Here is a 20,288-nt window from a genome sequence, read left to right as displayed (position 1 = left end):
CAGCTGAGTGAATTACCGAGTAAAAGTGACAGGACTAAAAAGGTGAGAATAACAGGAGGTGAAAAGACACGAGCCCGCCACAAGGACTGAGGAACAGGGCAGCCCACGTTTTGAGAAGAATGGCTGTATTTCTAGAGTCGAAGAAAAGTGAAATCTCAGACTCGGGAAGCCCAACGTGGTTTGAGAGGGCAAAATTACACCAAACCACACCGAGACGTGTCAGATGGTAACTGCTCTGCACCGAAAGAGACGGGAAGACACCGCTAACTCACAGGGTAGGTCCGCGCGGGAGGCCTCTGGCGCGGCGACGGGGCGGGGCCAGGCGGCTCCCAGCATGCCGCGCGCGCCCTCCGCGGGACTCCGGCTCCCGGCATGCCGCGCGCCAGCGCATGCGTGATGCGGCCTCGCGAGGCAGTGCCCCCTGGCGACGGGTGGTGACCGCCGCGGGGGCGGAGCCGGAGGCGGGGGGTTGCGCTTGGTGACGGGAGGACGCGCGGCCGCCGCGCACTGGGCCGGCGGCGGCGGCGGAGGACGCCAACAGCACGGGCTGCCGCGGCAGGAGCGGCGGAGCAGCAGAGAGGCCGGGGAGCGCGGGCCGGGATGAGGGACTGTGGCGGCGCGGCCCGCGCGCAGCCGGCCGGTGAGAGCGCGGGCAACGGGCGGTGGGCGGCGCGGGCCAGGAAGATGGCGGAGGGGCCGGCGCTGCGGTCCCCGTGGTCCTGGCCCAGCCTCGGCGGAGGCTCCAGGCCCGGCAGCGCAAGGAATCCAGGCCCGCGGCGACTGCAGCGGCGGGAGGGGCTGTGACTGGGCCGTGGAGGGAGGGGGCGTGGGTGTGCGGAGCCCGGCCGGGTGGGGGTCGCGGAGGCTCGAGGGGCCAAGGCCGCGCGGGGTCCGGGTGCGCGCCGACGGGCCGGGCTGGGAGTGTGAGAGTAGGTGAGTGCGCGTGTGCCTGGCCCGAAGTGGGTGTGACTGTACCCTGTCCAGGGTGAGTTGTGTCCCTGCCCTAGGTGGGTGTGAGTGTGCCCGGCCCCAATGTGGGTGTGGGTGTGCCCCTGTCCAGAGTGAGTGTGAGTGTGCCACTGTCCACGGTGGGTATGAGTGTGCCCGGCCCGAGGGGAGTGTGGGTGTGTCCGGCCCCGGGGGGGGTGTGAGTGTGCTCCTGCCCGAGGGGGGTGTGAGTGTGCCCGGCCCTAGATGGGTGTGAGTGTGCCCCTGCCCGAGGGGGTGTGAGGGGACCCCGCCCGTGGTGGGTGTGGGTGCACGTGTGCCCAGCCTGAGCTCGGGGCACCGGCCGCATTCCCGGGCGCCGTCGGAGTGGGGACAAGGTGGATGCCCGCCGGTCGGGGCTGGTGCCCGCGTCCTGAAGGGCGGCCCGGGTGCAGGGCTGCGGTGCGCTGCGGTGCAGCCTCGGGCTTTGTCCCCGTGGCGCAGGGAGCGGACATGGGCGTCTCCAGGTGGGGTCATGGCCGCCTGCGGGTGGGCTCTGCGGCCTCGCCTCTGCGGCAGGCGCGGGCTGGGGCTCCGGCGCTCGGAGCCTTCCCCTCCCCGTTGCCCCCCGAGCTGGAATTCCCTCGGTTGCTTCCCAGTTGCTGGAGTGCTGTGGGTGGAGGCGGCGTTCCGTGCCCAGGGCGGCGAGCGAGGCAGGCTGTGCATTTTGGGGCCCAGGACGTTTTTTATTTTAAAACGTGCAGCCGGCTCCTTGGCAGCTGTGGGTGTGTTCCGAGCCGCTTCCCACCAGCAGCTGCTGTGGGCGCTGCGCAGCTTCGGAAACGCAGCCGGGCCCCCTCCCCCTCAGTGCTGTACGGGTTTAACCAGACCTCCAGTGACCTCTGCTGAAAAACCTACAGTGGTGAGGCTTCTCGTGCCTCCTGGTACAACAATACGGAGATTTGTCTTTTGAAGCCAGTGAGGGGAATTGGACGCTGCGTCCTAGGTGCCCTCTATAGACAGCAGGTGGTTCCGTCGGCGGCGCCCGATCCACAAGGAGCAAGGTGCGATTCTCGCGCCGGGGGAGGGAAAGGCGATTTGCTAGGAGGTGTGGCTGTAAATCGAGGAGACTCATTCCATAAACCGCCCTGGGCGCAGGCTCTGTAGCCATAAATGCTTGGAGTGAATGAATGGGGGTGGCGCCTCGCTCCCTGCACTTGGTCTAGCCAGCTGTCTTGCTGAGAGGCCGGGGAGCAGAGTGGACAGGAGGGCGGGTTCTGGAGCCAGGCTGCCCGCCTCTGAGTCGCGACTCTTCTGTTTACTGGCTTTGTGGTCTTCGGCAAGGTCTCTGTGCCTTTGACTTCTCATCTGTAAAATGGGAACACTAATAATATTGGCCTCATAGGGTTGTGAGGACTCAGTGAATTAAGACTTGTGAAACACTTTGTTCGTGGCACACTGTGTTTTAGAAAGTTAGGAATGGTTATTACTGCCAAGATCTGGTGCTTCCGGGGTGCATGTGCTGGGTCAGTGGGTCTTCAGTTTCTCTAGCACTGCCAATGTAATGTAAGTTTACATTAAGCTGGAAGTCTGTGGCGCTGGTTTCTCACACAAGAAAGCTGAGGTCATATTTGGATGAACACATGTTTATAAAGGTAAAAGAGAGACAAGCCTCACATACTTAGATGAATTATTATATAAGATTGTTTTAAGACGTTCTTAGAGAAAAATGGCCAGGTGCGGTGGCTCACGCCTGTAATGCCAGCACTTTGGGAAGCTGGGGCGAGCAGATCGCTTGAGGTCAGGAGTTCAAGATCAGCCTAACCAACATGGTGAAACCCCGTCTCTACTAAAAATACAAAAATTAGCTGGGTGTGGTGGCTCACGCCTGTAGTCCCAGCTACTTGGGAGGCTGAGACAGAGAATCGCTTGAACCCAGGAGGCGGAGCTTGCAGTGAGCCGAGATTGTGCCACTGCACTCCTGCCTGGGTGACAGAGCGAGACTATGTCTCAAAAAAAAAAAAAAAAAAGAATATTTTATTTTATTTTATTTTTATTTTTAATTTTTGAGACAGAGTCTCGCTCTGTCGCCCAGGCTGCAGTGCAGTGGCACAATCTCGGCTCACTGCAAGCTCTGCCTCCTGGGTTCACGCCATTCTCCTGCCTCAGCCTCCTGAGTAGCTGGGACTACAGGCTCCTGTCACCACGCCTGGCTAATTTTTTGTATTTTTAGTAGAGACGGGGTTTCACCATGTTAGCCAGGATAGTCTTGATCTCCTAACCTCATGATCCGCCCGCCTCGGCCTCCCAAAGTGCTGGGATTATAGGTGTGAGCCACCGTGCCCAGCCAGTTTTTGCTTGTTTTTGAGACAGGGTCTCACTCTGCTGGCCAGGCTGGAGTGCAGTGGTGCGATCATGGCTCACTGCAGCCTCGACCTCCTGGGCTCAAGGCATCCTCCCACCTTAGCCTCCCAAGTAGCTGGGATTACAGGTGTGTGTCACCACACCTGGCTAATTTTTTTGTTCGGTTTTGTTTGTAGAGATGTGTTTTGCCATGTCACCCAGATTGGTCTCAAAACTCCTGAGCTCAGGTGATCCACTTGCCTTGGCTTCCCAAAGTATTGGGATTACAGGCATGAGTCACTGCGCCCAGCCTGCCATTGTTGTTATACTTCTCAGTATTATCCTTGCAACGGAAAAGGTGATTTATTAAAATAAACATTAAGTGACAGGGAGGACATAACAGAAAGTGAGAAGGTGGAATCACCAGCAGTGTAACATTCTGCCTGCTAAGCTGTTGTGAGAAGTAAGAATTTTTTATTTTTAATTTTTGAGACAGAGTCTTGCTCTGTTGCCCAGGCTGGAGTGCAGTGGCGCGATCTCGGCTCGCTGTAAGTTCCGCCTCCCAGGTTCATGCCATTCTCCTGCCTCAGCCTCCCGAGTGGCTGGGACTACAGGCTCCCGCCACCTCGCCCGGCTAAGTTTTTTGTATTTTTAGTAGAGACGGGGTTTCACCGCGTTAGCCAAGATGGTCTCGATCTCCTGACCTCGTGATCCAGCCGCCTCGGCCTCCCAAAGTGCTGGGATTACAGGCGTGAGACACCGCACCCGGCCGAGAAGTAAGATTTAACTTGTTTCAGAACATAGTGGAAAGATTCCCCATATTTCTCAAGGAGATAGTCCTCCTCAAGTCTGGTCACCTCTTCCCTCTGTATCTTAGCTTTACCTTAGAAAATCGCATCTCATCACCTTTATATTGTGTGACACAAAGATTAGGGAAAACCCTTCCACCTTTAGTAGAGTGTTTTGAGATTTGTGACCTTTAAGGTGAGAATATTTAATGTTTAGATAGTGGTAACACAAATAGCCTAAGATAGATTTTTAAATGCCCATCCCAGCTTTGTCTCCTACCTCTCTGCTGGGATGGGCTGTGGAAGCTGCATGCTACATGGAGAGTTGGCATGTCCTTGAACAATTTATCAACAGTAGTTCAGAGAATGCAGCCTCCTGGTAGGCTTGTACTGGCTTCTTTGGTGCTGTTGAAAAAAAGTCCATGAAATACGCTCTTATATTGAAACACCTACTTCTACTAGCAAAGCCCCTCTGCTGTGCCTCTTCGTTGACTCAAGGTCCTGCGTCATAGACCTTATGCGATCCGTCTCACAGTTAGCTTTGCAGGTGTCCTGTAAAGACACCACAAGGCATGGCTCAAAAGAGCAGACTCTGGTGTTCAGCCTGTGGAGCAGACTCCGTCGCAGAGCTGGACAGACTCCCTCGCAGAGCTGGACTACCCTGCCTGGCCTGTCTCCTGTCCCTTCTTGTTACCTTTCTTGCTTCAACAAGTGAAATCCTTACCCTCTGACACTGGCTGTCTCTGCTGCCACTGTGCTTGCCTCGTTGTGTCTTTCATCTGCCACTTAGACTTGTTCCCAAGTTTATCTGACAAGTCTTTGCTGTGCCCTGAGGTTGAGTCTGACCCTGACTTCCATACCCTGGCCACACTGTTTCCACCTGCTGTGGTCCTCCTCCTCAGCTGGTCTGCACGCCAACTCCTCTGCCACTTCTGCTGTGTTTGGTATCAAGACACCTGAGACCAGGATTTTGCAGGGGTAGTCTTCCCTAAAACTCGTGTTGGTCACTGGTGCCTGCCATCCTGCTAACCCCCTGAAATGTGATGGTGACAAAGTAATTTTATTATCATACATCTGTGAGTTTTGTTAACATGAAATGGCACCCCGCTCCATTGATAATCTTGTTATGAAACTCGTACCAGTCTTTGACACAGTTCGTGTATTGGGAAAAGAGATTAGTGGCCGCTATTATGATCCATTGGGTGGAATTTTTCTTGGTGCAACATTTGGTGTGGCTTTCCCCTCCTTTTCTTTTGAGTTTTTGGATTTCTGTGGGAAAACCATAATATTTAGCATTAATAATTTTTTTTCAATTTTTTTATGCAAGTGTTTTCCAAGTATTGTTTTGTAGTTTTAAAATCGAACATCTAATTTATGCTCAGTTGTACGTACATTGTAGTGCCACAGACATGCTTTCAGGGAGCTTAAAAAGAAAAAATCTGCTACAGATATGAGTCCTTCTGTGATTAAAGGCCTAACCCATGCTCCAGACCGGGGGTCAGTACACTGCAGCCCCCCTGGCAGACTCCTCTGCGTGTTTTTGTAAATGAGGTTTTATTCAACAGCCGCGCCTGCTTATTTCTGTATTTTCTGTATTGTCCATGGCCGCTCTGGCTGAACTGACTCCTTGTGCAGAGGCTGTGCGGCCCGCAAAGCCTAAACCCTTTGTTATCTGGGCCATTTACAGAAAAGTTTGCTTTAGAAGTTTAAGGGGGAGATAATTGCAGGGGGCTGCAGCAGTGAAGGGAGGCTTCAAGACGAGGTGGTGTTCTAGCTGAACCGTACTCAGTGGGATATGAAGAGGGAAGAGTAGGGACATAGCACTGCAGACAGAAGTATGTTCACATTTTGGGAGCAAAGGTGAGAAGGTTGGTTATGTGTGGTTTCTAGCGGTTTGAAGGTTGTGTAAGGAATAATGGGAGATAAGGGTCATAATAAGAAGGTCTTTGAATTCCAGTTAAAGGCTTTAGATTTTAATTTTCTTTTTGTTTTTGAGATGGAGTCTTGCTCTGTCCTCCAGGCTGGAGTGCAGCGGCGCGATCTCGACTCACTGCAAGCTCCGCATCCTGGGTTCATGCCATTCTCCTGCCTCAGCCTCCCAAGTAGCTGGGACTACAGGTGCCTACCACCACGCCCGGCTAATTTTTTGTGTTTTTAGTAGACACGGGATTTCACCGTGTTAGCCAGGATGGTCTCGATCTGCTGACCTCATGATCCGCCCGCCTTGGCCTCCCAAAGTGCTGGGATTACAGGCGTGAGACACCGCGCCCGGCCTAGATTTTAATTTTCTAGCTAACCGGGAGCCACCGCAGGCAGCTTTGTGAGCAGGGGATGTCCTGATTAATGGTTTAGGGAGATTTAATTGGCAATGTTCTGTAGGATGGGTTGGTGAAGGAAGAAATCCAAATCCAGGAGTTTACTGGACAGCTTTCTCCAGAGCGAGTCGCAGTAGCAACCCCAGCACTGCAGTGCTCACAGCAGCAGAGGCTGATTCCTGCTCGCGTTTCGTTTGCTTGTGACTCTTTTCCAAGAGTCTTCATTTCCAGACCCAGGACCAGGCCTTATGTGGCACATGCTGTTTTTATGGCAAGAGAGTGGCAGAAACCTAGTGTCTTTTCCAGCACCATCCTGGACTGGCATCTCAGGGTCCACGGACCAAAGCAGGGTGTGACGCACAGCCTTCTTATGGGGAAGGGTGAGCCCCTGCTTGGACGCTGTGCTGAATAGAGCTAAGGAGCCCGTACCTGCTGTCTGGGCCATCTCACCATGACTGAAGGTGCAGCTGGATGTCTCCCCTCAGCCGCAGATGCTGGACGCTGGAGCCGGCCACCATGCGCGAGAGCCCCTGAGGCGGCTCAGACTCAGCACCCACATTCACTTCTGGCCTCAACCCTTTGGGGCTTTGGGACCTTCATCTGCTTGGTCACCACCTAGAAGTTTGGCATGCTGGGTCCTCCTCTCAGCTGCCATGTGGTTCGGCTCCAGGTCCTCTTGCTAGTTCCCCCTGAACAGTGATCAGAACCCCTGCCTGAGTGGGACCCGCACCATGTCCCTCCTGCACTAGGCTGTACCTCCTGGGGCTCTCCTGCCCCAGCTTTGAGCCACTCCCCTGTCTCTGCCACATAGCTGCTCAGATGATATAAACAGGGCAGTGATCTCCCCAGGGGTGATTCTGACACCACTCCCCGCCCTCCTGCCACATTTGGCAATATTTGGAGACATTTTTGGTTGTCCCAACTAGGAGGGGATGGCCAAGGATTTGTGGAGGCCAGGGATGCTGTTGAAATCCTACAGTGCACAGGATGGCGCCAGGCTCAGAGCGTCTAGGCGAGTGACTCTGCTGCCTGGCTCTCCTTCCTGGCTCCCCAGTGCCTCCTGGACCATGCTCCACAGCGCTGCGTGACCCCAACCTACTCTGCTCTCCAGAAAAACTGCCACGTGGTCATGGGCCAAGTCTTTCTTGGCGTCCCTCCTTCCAAAACTAAGCCAAGCTCACTGGTTCCTTCAGCCCTTTGACTCAGACTCAGGTAATGTCCGTGGGAGCGCCTCCTGGATTGCTGCCTTGTCCTCAGGTGCTCCACGCCCTCTCGTAGTGCTCTAGGTGGTGCTTTTGGTCACTGCACAATCACATAATATTTTCTCCCCTCTAGACTGGGAAGTCCTTGAGGGCAACAGATACATTTGTATTTTCTTTTTTTTTTTTTAGAGAGAGAGTCAGGGTGGGTTGCCCAGGCTGGAGTGCAGTGGTATGATCACAGCTCACTGCAGCCTCCATCTCCTGGGCTCAAGTGATCCTCCCACCTCGGCCTCCGAAAGTGCCAGGATTGTAGACATGAGCCATGGCACTTGGCTGTTTGTGTTCTGAATGTCTTGCTGCAGATTGCAACATTTTCTTTGAGCACTGGCTTCAGTAAAGATGATTGGGTTTAGGATGGGAGTTGCCCTCAGAGAATGGCTGGCGCAGCAGGGGGAGGGACTCCTTGACACATTTCCCACGTCGGCTGCTTCCATCTTCCTGGGCCTCTCTTGTAACTTGCTTTCCTAAGTGTAAATGTCTTGATTCTCACAGATTCTCTTTATTTTTGCTTCCTAGAAAGTTTCAATTTTGTTTAACATTTTTGAGCAGATAATATACGTGGTTCAAAAGTACAAAGGGAGCTCAGTGAAGCCTCCTAGTCTCTACCCTGGAACCTGGTTCCCCTGGAAGCTTTGCTGGACCAGCTTCTTGTGTATCCTTCTAGAGATACTTTGTAACTTTGCAAGCAAACAAGTGTATGTATTCTTTTTTTTCCTTACCCTTTTCTTTTTAAAAAGTTTCTGAACCTTGCATTTTTCAACTATGTTTGAGAGATCTTTCCATATCAGTACATTTTCCAGTATATTCTTTCCATGGCCGCACTGTATTTGGCTGTATGGAGGCGCTGTGGAATTTTCGTGCAGTTACCAGCAAGGCTATGGGCACAGTGTTTTGCAAATGTACCTGTAGGACCCATCCTAGAAATAGCATCTCTTTCTTCAATCACCGTTTATTCCATCACATCAGGGTTTGCTCTTGTCTCTTAGTGTCTTTATTTCTGCACTTCCTTTGGTCATTTATTTCTCCTAATTATCTCTCTATATTTTAAATAATATAGTAGGTCAAATTAAATGAGTGTCTCAGTTGGAAACTGGTTCACCTTTTGTGTGTTCTTTTGGTTGAGTGACTGGAAATATACACGTCCACGCAGAAGCTTGTCCATGAGTGTTCACAACGGCCAGAAAGTGGAGACAACCTAAATGTCCATCAACGGATGAACGGATAAACACAATGTGGTCCATTCCTGCAATGGAATATTATTTGGCAATAAAAGGAAGTGAGTTACTGATTCATGTTATAACATGTGTGAACCTTAAAAATATGCAGGCCAGGCATGGTGGCTCAGGCCTCTAATCCCAGCACTTTGGGAGGCCGAGGCGGGCGGATCATGAGGTCAAGAGATCGAGACCATCCTGACCAACATGGTGAAACCCTGTCTATACTAAAAGTATAAAAATTAGCTGGGCGTGGAGGTGAGAGGTGACAACGTGCTAGCAGCCCTCGCTTGCTCTCGGCGCCTCCTCGGCGTCCGCTCTGGCCATGCTGGAGGAGCCCTTCAGCCAGCTGCTGCGCTGTGGGGGCCTCTCTCTGGGGCTGGCCGAGGCCAGAGCCGGTTCCCTCTGCTTGCAGGGAGGTGTGGAGGGAGAGGCGTGGGCGGGAGCCGGTGCTGTGGCTGGCGCCTGCTGGGCTTGATCTGGGATGAACTTCCTCTGGGCTGCCGGAATGCCCGGGCTAGGTGCCGTAAAGTCACACCATTGAGAGGTGAAGCCGGCTGGGCTTCTGGGTCGGGTGGGGACTTGGAGAACTTTTCTGTCTAGCTAAAGGTTTGTAAACACACCAATCGGCAGTCTGTGTCTAGCTAAAGGTTTGTAAACGCACCAATCAGCAGTCTGTGTCTAGCTAAAGGTTTGTAAACGCACCAATCAGCACTCTGTGTCTAGCTCAAGGTTTGTAAACGCACCAGTCAGCAGCACCCTGTGTCTAACTCAAGGTTTGTAAATGCACCAATCAGTGCTCTGTGTCTAGCTAATCTAGTGGGGACTTGGAGAACTTTTGTGTCTAGCTAAAGTATTGTAAATGCACCAATCAGCACTCTGTGTTTAGCTGAAGGTTTGTAAACATACTCATCAGCACCCTGTCAAAACGGACCAATCAGCTCTCCGTAAAATGGGCCAATCAGCTCTCTGTAAAATGGACCAATCGGTGGGATGTGGGTGGAGCCAGATAAGGGAATAAAAGCAGGCCACCCAAGCCCCCAGTGGCAACACGCTGGGGTCCCCTTCCATGCTGTGGAAGCTTTATTCTTTTGCTCTTTGCACTAAATCTTGCTGGTGCTCACTCTTTGGGTCCGTGCCACCTTTATGAGCTGTGACACTCACCGTGAAGGTCTGCAGCTTCACTCCTGAAGCCAGCAAGACCAGGAACCCACTGGGAGGGAAGAACAACTCCTGACGGGAGGAAGGAACAACTCTGGACATGCTACCTTTATGAACTGTAACACTCACCATGAAGGTCTGCAGCTTCACTCCTGAGGCCAGCGAGACCACGAACCCACCGGAAGGAACAAACAACTCCAGACGCACCGTCTTTAAGAGCTGTAACACTAACCACGAAGGTCTGCAGTTTCACTCCTGAAGTCAGCAAGACCACGAGCCCACCAGAAGGAACAAACTCCGGACACACCATCTTTAAGAGCTGTAACACTCACCGTGAGGGTCCACGGCTTCATTCTTGAAGTCAGCAAGACCAAGAACCCACCAATTCTGGACACAGTGGCGTACCGGGAGGCAGAGGTTGCAGTTAGCCGAGATCATGCCACTGCTCTGTAGCCTGGCAACAGAGTAAGACTCTGTCTCAAAAAAAAAAAATGCTAAGTGAAAGAAGCTGGAAACATACTGTATGATTCTAATGGCATTGGTGGCTTATCTGGAGTGGCTGCTGCCATGACGCTGGTTGCAGCTGGGGAGGCTTGGGGCTGCATGGTCCATGGAGCTGGTGGGAACTGGGAGCAGGCAGGAGCTGCACCCCCTTCCAAGTTGGAGGGGTGGGAGCCTGGCCCTCCTGGGCACAGCTGCAGCTGCCCAGCTGTGGCTATGGACCCAGACATCCCTGCTGTCTCGGGGACTCAGGAAGCCCCCCTTCCCCTGCAGACTCAGAAGCAGGCCAGCCTCTTCCTGCTACCTGGCCTCTCCCTGCTCCTGGTCCCCACGTCAGTTTTGGAACAAAGTTGAGGCTGAGCCCAGGCACTGTTGCAACCTGGCCAGGTGTGCATGCACTTGGGGCAAAACTGACATGCCAGCCCCCTGCCTTCTCAGCCACCTTTGGACTTTGGGTGCCGACGAGCGAACACAGGAGGGAGCCCGAGGAGGGGCTGAGGGCAGCTTGGTGCAGGCCTGCAGGAGCCCCTCAGCACAAATAGCCTGGGCACCATGGATGGCAGGTTGATGGTAGCAGGGGGCAGACAGGCTCCTGGGTGGAAAGGGGCAGGTCCCTGGTGAAGCCCCATGTTCAAGTCAGGGACAGCCTGAAGCCTGGGGGCTGGGCTGCCAGTTCCATGGACCAGAGTAAGAGTTTATGGTGCTTTTTCTGGGCCTGCCCATGGCCACCCGTGAACCATTCAGCACATACTTTCTCCCCTCTGAAGCCCATAAAAACCCTGGACTCAGCCAGACTCAGGCAAACAACAGGACAGCCTGCCTACAGATAGGATAGGAGCTAACCAGTCCGAGTCTCCTCTCTGCTGAGACCTGAACAGTCGTCAGGACAACCTGTATGCGGAAAGGAGCTACCCACTGTGGGTCTCCCGAGAGCTGTTCTGTCTCACAGTGAAGCTCCTCTCCACCTCGCTCACTCTCCAGTTGTTCACGTACCTCATTCTTCCTGGACATGTGACAGGAACTTGGGACCTGCTGAATGGCGGGACTAAATGAGCTGCAACACAAACAGGGCTGAAACACACACTCCCCCCGACCACCGCCCCCCACCACTCACCACGTTGCAGGTAATGAAAAGGAGAGAAGAGCTGCAGCACTTTGGGGAGCCCAGACCTAGGGTCTCCTCGAGCCAGGGCTGTGACACCCTCTTTGGGGTTCTGTGGTTCCTGGCATCTCCAAGCTTTTGGATGCCACTGCATTCCCCTCATCCAGATGCAGGTGCCCACAGTGGAAGCCACGTGCAGTACATCTGGTCAAGCTGCAGCCTCGCACAGAGCTGGCACCTGGAGCAGCCTGCCCTGCTGCAGTCGGCATGCCTGGCTATGCACGGTGGCCTGACCCTGCGCTTTCTTGCCCACACACCCCTTGCCACTTTGCACCTGGCTTGCACTTGGCAGGTGTGGGATCTGGGCCAGTAGTGCGAGCTGAGCGCAGCCTGCCGGCCTCAGTGGGCGGAACGATCCCAGTGGGCATGAGCAATACTCAGGCAGAAGGCACCACTGGCCACAGCAGTTTCTGGCTGGTGAAGCGACACCCCAAGGATCTCATGACAATTCTGTTTATGTGAAGTGTCCAGAAGAAGTGAATCTGTGGAGATAGAAAGTAGATTAGTGGTTGCCAAGGGCTAGGGGATGACAGCCAAGAGGTATGGAATTTCTTTTAGCATAATGAAAATACTCTAAAATTGACTGGTGAAAGTTGCACATATCTGTGAATATACTAAAAATAACCTAAAATCATATACTTTAATTGGGTGAATTGTATGTAATGTGAATTCTATCTCAATGAAGCTGTTAAAAACAGGAGTGACTAGGATTTTTCAGAAGAGAACATTCCAAGGTGAGAGTCAGAAGGCTGCATGCCCGCAGAGGGCCTTGGTGCGGGTGTGTTCTTGGGGGCTGTGGCAAGGCGATGAGTCCCTGATCAGTTTCTTTTCTTTCTTCCTCTTTTTTTTTTTTTTTTTTTTTTTTGAGACAGGTTCTCAATCTATCACCCAGGCTAGGGGGCAGTGGCATGATCTCTGCTCACTATATCTTTGACCTCCTGGGCTCAAGCGATCCTCCTGCCTCAGCCTCCCAAGTAGCTGGAACAATAGATGCATGTCACCATGCCCAGCTAATTTTTGTAATTTTTGTAGAGGCAGGATTTCACCCTGTTACCCAGACCGGTTTTGAACTCTTGGGCTCAAGTGATCCTCCCGCTTCTGCCTCCCAAAGTGCTGGGATTACAGGCATGAACCACTGTGCCTGGCCCCTGATCAGCGTCAAATTTCAGGTGGTAGCAGTTGCTACACTGGTCTCCGTGCAGAAGACTTGAGTTAAACATTGACTTAATCGCTGCCTGTGTGATTGAGCACAGATAAGTCAGTTAAGCACTCGAGCTCTCATCTGCAGATAAGATGCTTGTCCTGCTTACTTGTTCAAGGTTGTTGTGAAGCTGAAGAATGGCTGAGTCTCAGTGGGTTCTGTAAATTACTGTTATTTGTGTATAATAGGAGTTTTAAAAATTAATTTCAACACTAAGAGGCTGATGAACCAGCCTCTTGCCGGCTGGTCTAAGCGCACACAGAGCACGGTTGATGGTGGTGTAGACAGATTCGAGGCGTGGGAGCACTGCTGTCTCCCCAGCTCCTGGCAGCCAGGGTGCTGGACACAGGGGCCAGAACCCCTTGTCTGGCCAACAGTGTTTGAGTCTATTTTCCTTTCTTGCCATGCTCCTTTCATCTTTCCTGCTTTTTCTCTTGATTATTACTTTAAACTACTAGAGGCCCCAGCACTGTCCAGACAGAGTGGCTGATGCTTCCTTCATGGGTTGAGTTTACTGTTAGCCTTGGGATACTCCTAGTGGTTTTCTGTTACAGTCCCTTCAAGCATTCCCTGGGATCACAGTGGTGGCCAGCATGTTCCTCCTGGCACTCAGAGCTGTGCTGAAGCCTCTGCAGTGTAAGTTTTCCCGGAATCTGACTGCCTGCTGCATGTGTGGCTGATAAAGGGGAGCAGCTTCTGAAACTCTAGGTGCTGTTTCTATTTAATTGCGGCTGTGTTGACCTTTTATTTTCTATTCAGAATTCAGGCGTGCTGTGGAAATTCCCACATGTGGGAGGGGGTAGTGCCGTGACGTCCCTGAGACCCTCGTTTACAGCATGTGCCAGAATCACAGACGGCGTCCAGGAACAGTGTTGGGCTTTCTGCCCAAGGCCACTGGGGCCCAGGATGAGCCTCACTTGGGCAGAGCCTGTCTCCATTGCTCTGGCAGGGCTCTCACACCTGGTCTTGTGTTTGCCAGGCCCACCCACACTCATCTCGCCCCTGTCTTTACTGTTGCCTGTATGTGCCAGCCACTTGCCAGTCAGATACCCCCGACAGGGAGGAGACAGACCAGGCCTCTGGTGGGGGACACGGGAGTGAGTTGTGCTAACATCCTGTGGACAGCAGAGGTGGCCGTGTGCCTGGGGTCGTAGGGAGAACCCTAGGGTGGCTGGCCGGGAGGGGCGTGGAGTTCAGGTAGGCTTTCTGGAGAAGGGGTGTCTTGTCTGGAAAGGAGGAGTATCAGCAGCTGAGCCTTGGGCCATTCACCAGGCACAGAAAGAGCGCCTCAGGCAGGAGGGATGTGCGGCCGGAGCCGGCAGCTCTGTGACTGGAGTGTTGGCGAGAGCCCAGGTGAGCAGGCATCCAGGGGTCAGGGAGCAGGTGGGAGGGTGGTTGCAGCGTGTAGAGTGACACTGTCTCCTGAAGGGGAGCACTTCTCAGCTTGAGCCCCACCTTCGGAGTCAGCATGCAGTTAGGAAGAGTGAAAGGGTTGGCAATAGCTTCTTTCTAACTCCAGCTTTATTCGTTCATTTTTTTTGTGGAAAACATCAGAACTTATGTGAAGTTATTATCCACCCTTGACCCATTCTGATGTATTTTAAATGGTAAGTCATTTGCACAATCTGCCTGTTGGTGACCCTGTGCCCCTGGCTGGGAGATGCTGCAGGGCAGAGACTCTTGTCACTGACCTGCAGAGCCTGGCATGGGTGAGACACCCAACATAGGCCTCATTCTGCAGAGAGAACTGACATTAGGATTTACAAACTGGAATTAATTAGCATGTGCTTGGTATGTGAAGGGCCCTGGTTGGGTATTGGGAGAAGCTTGGCGGCCCAGAGGCTTGGCAGCACTGTGTGTCCTGAGTGTGAGCACATGTGTGTGGTGGGGGTCTCTGGTGTGGGAGGAGGGAGCAGCACCAGGCAGTGTCATCAGAGCTGGATTAGGTGGTCGTGCCTTTCTGGTCATCCATTCCATGGATAACTGAGTGCCGGTCAGTGGTGCTGGGGGCTGGCAGTGCAGGGGTAAAGCGTTTGTCTCTTGAAGCTCAGAGTCTAGTGCAGGGAACAGATACACACAGTTGGCAACTGCGGTGTGTGGTCTGAAGGAGGGGGATGAGGCTGTGACAGCAAATCTAGCATGCTTCATTTAGGTGAGGAGCTCAGGGCAAGCCTCCAGGAGGGAGATTGAGTCTGGGGCCTGCAGGAGAAGATGGTGGGGATCAGCTCATGTGGCAGCCCTGGGGTATCAGGACCGGATGGCAGGAGCCCAGGGAGCCTGGAGCAGGGCAGGAGGCGGGACAAGTGAGGCAGCCAGCCAGACTGCACCAAGAGCCCACCCAAAATAGTCTTCTTGAAGCCTCGCCCAGGCTTTTATGTCCAGAGCACATCAAGGAGACTGACAGGAAATACAGAAATGGTTGAGCCACCTGTGGTTTAGGTGAATGACAGTGGGGCTGAAGCTGAGGGGAGATGGCAGAGGTGTGGGATTCAGAGGCTCAATGGCCCGGTGGGGAGGGTGATGGAGCAGTGTGGTGAACCCGGGCACAGCCTCCTGGTCCCAGGTGCTGATCCTGCTTCCCGATACGCTCTAGCATGCGTCCGAGCTCTGTTGCTTTTTACAGCCTCCTGGTCCCAGGCGCTGATCCTGCTTCCCGATACGCTCTAGCATGCGTCCGAGCTCTGTTGCTTTTTACAGCCTTCTGGTCCCAGGCCCTGATCCTGCTTCCCGATATGCTCTAGCATGCGTCCGAGCTCTGTTGCTTTTTACAGCCGCCTGGTCCCAGGCCCTGATCCTGCTTCCCGATATGCTCTAGCATGCGTCCGAGCTCTGTTGCTTTTTACAGCCGCCTGGTCCCAGGCCCTGATCCTGCTTCCCGGTACGCTCTAGCATGCGTCCGAGCTCTGTTGCTTTTTACAGCCTTCTGGTCCCAGGCCCTGATCCTGCTTCCCGATATGCTCTAGCATGCGTCCGAGCTCTGTTGCTTTTTACAGCCTTCTGGTCCCAGGCGCTGATCCTGCTTCCCGATACGCTCTAGCATGCATCCGATCTCTGTTGCTTTTTATTGCTGAGGGACGTTCCCTTGTACAGGTCAACCCCGTTTCCTTTAGACTTTCATCCATTGCTGGGCATTTGAGTTGTTTCCATATTTGACTATTATGAATATTTGTGTAGTTGCTGGGTCATATGGTAATTCTGTGTTTACTTTTGAGGAAATGTCAAACTGTTTTCCAAAGCAGCTGCCCCGTTCTACGTTTCCACAGCGATACATAAGGTTCCAATGTTTCCACATCCTTGACAATACTTGTGATTGTTCATCCTTCTGATTAAAGCCATCTCAGTGAATGTGAAGTGACATCTCAGTGATTTTTATTTGTATTTCCCCAATGGCTAATGATGTGGAACATCTTTTCTTGTGTTTGTTGACCATTTGTCCATCATCTTTGCAGAAATGTCTATTCATATCCTGTCCCATTTTTCAAATGGGCTACTTATCCTTTATGACTGAGTTATGTGTTTTTTATATATTCTGTATACAAGTGCCGGATCAGATATATACAATTTACAAATGTGTTCTTCCATTCTGTGGGTTATTTTTTCTTTTTTTCTTTATTTTTTGCAGTACATAAGGCCTTGGAATTTTTATCTTTCTTTTCTTTTTTTTTTTTTTTTGAGACAGAATCTCACTCTATCATCCAGGCTGGAGTGCAGTGGTGTGATCTTGGCTCACTGCAAGCTCCATCTCCTGGGTTCACGCCATTCTCCTGCCTCAGCCTCCTGAGTAGCTGGGACTACAGGCGCCCGCCACCACGCCCAGCTAATTTTCTGTATTTTTAGTAGAGATGGGGTTTCACTGTGTTAGCCAGGATGGTCTAAAATCTCCTGACCTCGTGATCCACCCGCCTCGGCCTCCCAAAGTGCTGGGATTACAGGCGTGAGCCACCACGCCTGGCTGGAATTCTTATCTTTCTTGATGGTATCATTTGAAGCACAAAAGTTTTTAATTTTGATAGAAATAACTGTTGTTGTTGTCGTTGTTGTTGCTGCTTGTACTTTGATATTATAGCTAAGAAATCATTGCTTAACCCAACATCATAAAGATTTACTCCTGGCTGGGCATGGTGGCTCGTGCCTGTAATCCCAGCACTTTGGGAGGCCAAGGTGGGCGGATCACGAGGTCAGGAGTTCGAGACCAGACTGGCCAATATGGTAAAACCCTGTCTCTACTAAAAAATGCAAAAATTAGCCCAGTATGGTGGCACACACCTATAATCCCAGCTACTCAGGAGGCTGAGGCAGGAGAATCACTTGAACCCGGGAGGCGGAGTTTGCAGTGAGCCGAGATTGCACCACTGCACTCCAGCCTAGGCGACAGAGTGAGACTGTGTTTAATATATATATATATATATATATTTATTCCTGCTTAGGTGCAGTGGCTTGTGCCTGTATTCCCAGCACTTTGTGAGGCCTAGATGGGAGGATCACTTGAGGCCAGGAGTTCAAGACCAGCCTGGGCAACATAGCGAGATCCCATCTCTACAAAAAATAGAATTAGCCAGGTGTGGTGCACACCTGTAGCCTTAGCTCCTTGGGAAGCTAAGGCAGGAGGATTGCTTGAATCCAGAAGTTTGATGCTGCATCAGCTGTGGAAGCCCCACTGTACTCCAGCCGGGGTAACAGAGCAAGACCCTGTCTCAAATTAAAAAAAAAAAAAAAAAAAGATTTACTCGTGTGTTTTCTTCTAAGTTTTATAGTTTTGGACTTACCTGTACATTTCTATATTTTTTTTAAATTTTTTTTTCTTAGAGTCTTACTATGTTGCCCAGGCTGATCTTGAACTTCTGGCCTCAAGCAACCATCCCACCTCACCCTCCCAAAGTGTTGGGATTATCGGCATGAGCCACTGTGCCTGGTTTATATTTCTATTTTTTATACATTGCTTTATATCATTTTGATATACATTTAGGTGTTTGATCCATTTTGAGTTAATTTTGTTCATGTGTGAGGTAAGGTCCTGCTTTGCTTTTTTAACACAGTCGCTTGGCACCATGTGTTGGAGAGATTGTTCTTTCTTTCTGTCATTGAAATGTCTTGGCACCTTTGTCAAAAATTACTTGATCATAAATTTGAGGGTTTATTTCTGAACTCAACTCTGTGCTGTTGTCCTGTGTGTCTGTCCTCATGCCTGTGCCACACTGTCTTAATTATGGTAGCTTTGTGAGAAGTTTCAAGTCAGAAGGTGTATCCCATTTTATTCCTTTTCAAGATTGTTTTGGCTATCCTGGTGGATCCCTTGAATTTCCATATGAACTTCAGCCTGTCAGTTTCCTCAAAAAAGCAAGCTCGTTGTTTTTTTTCAGCAAGCTTGACTTTGATAAGGATCTATTAAATTCTGTTGATCAGTGTGGAGTGTTCTGCCGTCTTACTAATGTTGTCTTTCATTTCATGAACATGGAATGTCTTACCATTTACTTAGGACTTCTTTAATTTCTTTCAACAATGTTTTGTAGTTTTCAGTATATAAGTGCATTTCTTTTGTTAAATTGATTCCTAAATATTTTACTCCTTCTGATGTTATTCTAAATGGAATTGTTTTCTTAACCTTATTTTCAGAGTTTTTCATTGCCAATGAGTCTTCTAAAAAATACTTCCTGTTCCTGCTAAGTATTGGTTTTTATTTTTTGTTTTGTTTTGTTTTGAGACAGTCTCACTCTGTCACCACCCATGATGGAGTGCAGTGGCGCGATTTTGACTCACTGCAGCCTCAACCTCCTGGGCTCAAGCTCTCCTCCCACCTCAGCCTCCTGAGTAGCTGGAACTACAGGTGCATGCCACTGTGCTCAGCTAATTTTTGTATTTTTGTAGAGACAGGATTTTGCCATGTTGTCCAGGCGGGTCTCAAACTCCTGGGCTCAAGCAGTCCTTCTGCCTTGGCCTCCCGAAGTGCTGGGACTACAGGTGTAAGCCACTGCACCTGGCCTTAAAATTTCCTTTCTGAAAAAATGGGGAGGAAACAAATATATATATAACTTCTATTCCATCCTCTAGTGTGCCAGTTTTTAGGGGACCAAGAATTCACTAGCTTTTTTGAGTCTTGAATGGAGGTTAAAAAAAAAAAAAGGCTGTGAACACAATTCCATGAAGCACATACTGGCATTTTCAGCTCGCCCAATGGTTTGAACATTGCTTTGTCAGAAGAAGCCGTCACTCTCCATAAAGTCCAGGAAAAACGTTTTGAAGATAAATGTTGCCCATTTTCATTGCTGTTGGCATTGTTACTGTAATCTGATGCTTATGCTCTGAACACATTCTGTGTTTTTATATAATTTATACCTCAGAACAATGCATGCAGTGGGTGCTCTTGGTTCTATTTCATAGATGAGGAAACCAAGGTTGGAGAGGGCTGTGACCTGCCAGGGTCACACAACTAGTAGGCGGAGCCAGGATTCAAGTCCAGGTGCCATGACCCCTGAACTTTCCCTCTTACCACAGTCACACTTCTTCTCCTGTCCTGTCATCTCCGTGACCTTAGGGTGTAAACAGTTTGTTTATTGAGACTTAGTGTACACAGAAGCTGTCCCAGGTGCCGGGACATCCCAGGGAGGAGGACAGGCCAAGCCCCTCCTCTGTTGGAGCTTATGTTCTCCCAGGGCAGGGAAAAGCAGACACGTGACATGTGACGTCTGCAGTAGTTGGTAGGTGTCAGTGCTGCAGAGACAGGATGAGGGAGGGCCTGGAGATTGGGAAGGGGGTGGGGTCAGGTGGGCCTCAGTCACAAAGACACTTCATTTGGGCAGGTGAAGGAAGTAAACCACTTGTGGGGGAAGGAGTGCAGGCAGAGGGAATGCCCAGTGCAGAGGCTGGAGGGAGGGTCAGAGTGAGCCTGCAGTGCTGGAGGGCAGCCTGTGAGGTGGGAGCAGGAGGGCATCCAGGCTGCCTGGGGACAGGCAGTGGGGGTGCGGGTGGGCTTGGAGCATCAGGGTGCCGCATCTGCCTTGTCTCTTTCTTTTTCACTTTGGGGATAAATTTTAATAGAATGTGAGTCTGAACTCATATTTAGAATAAACAAAACGTTAAAATTGTTTGGCTCGAAATGGTTTTATGGAAAAATTAATCTGTAGCAGAAACTTGGCCTTGAGTGCAAAGGTTCTACCATTTTTTGAGCAAAGTTTACAAAGGTTCAAAGGGACAGGACCAAGGAGGAGGGGCTTGGACATTTCCCACAGCAGGCATTTTATCTTCCTCTTTTTCACAGGAGGTGGGCAGAGGCCTGCTTGGGTCACTTTGAACACTGTATTGGGGCCTTGCTGAGAGAGCTGGAGTACTCCGGGTGTTGTCCAGCACTGATCGCCTTTAGCCATGTGTATTAGTCCATTTTCAAGCTGCTGATAAAGACATACCCAAGACTGGGGAG

The 20,288-nt window shown here is 51.3% G+C and overlaps 1 protein-coding gene across 8 annotated transcripts in view; it reads left to right on the top strand.

Moving 5' to 3' along the window:
* Positions 1–20,288, top strand: part of ARHGAP39 (Rho GTPase activating protein 39) — a 170,047-nt gene that overhangs the window by 14,907 nt on the left and 134,852 nt on the right. For 4 of the 8 annotated variants that reach the window (XM_063709639.1, XM_055348589.1, XM_055348580.1 and 1 more), the window contains exon 1: positions 457–640. The exons of the other annotated variants lie outside the window; for them this stretch is intronic. The gene's annotated coding sequence lies outside the window, so the exon portion shown is untranslated. Of the gene's footprint in view, positions 1–456; positions 641–20,288 lie in introns of those variants that run through there. 8 annotated transcript variants of the gene reach the window in all.

Source organism: Gorilla gorilla, chromosome 7 (assembly GCF_029281585.2).
Source record: "Gorilla gorilla gorilla isolate KB3781 chromosome 7, NHGRI_mGorGor1-v2.1_pri, whole genome shotgun sequence".
NCBI lineage: Eukaryota > Metazoa > Chordata > Mammalia > Primates > Hominidae > Gorilla > Gorilla gorilla.
This window is presented reverse-complemented; position numbering and strand designations above follow the sequence as displayed.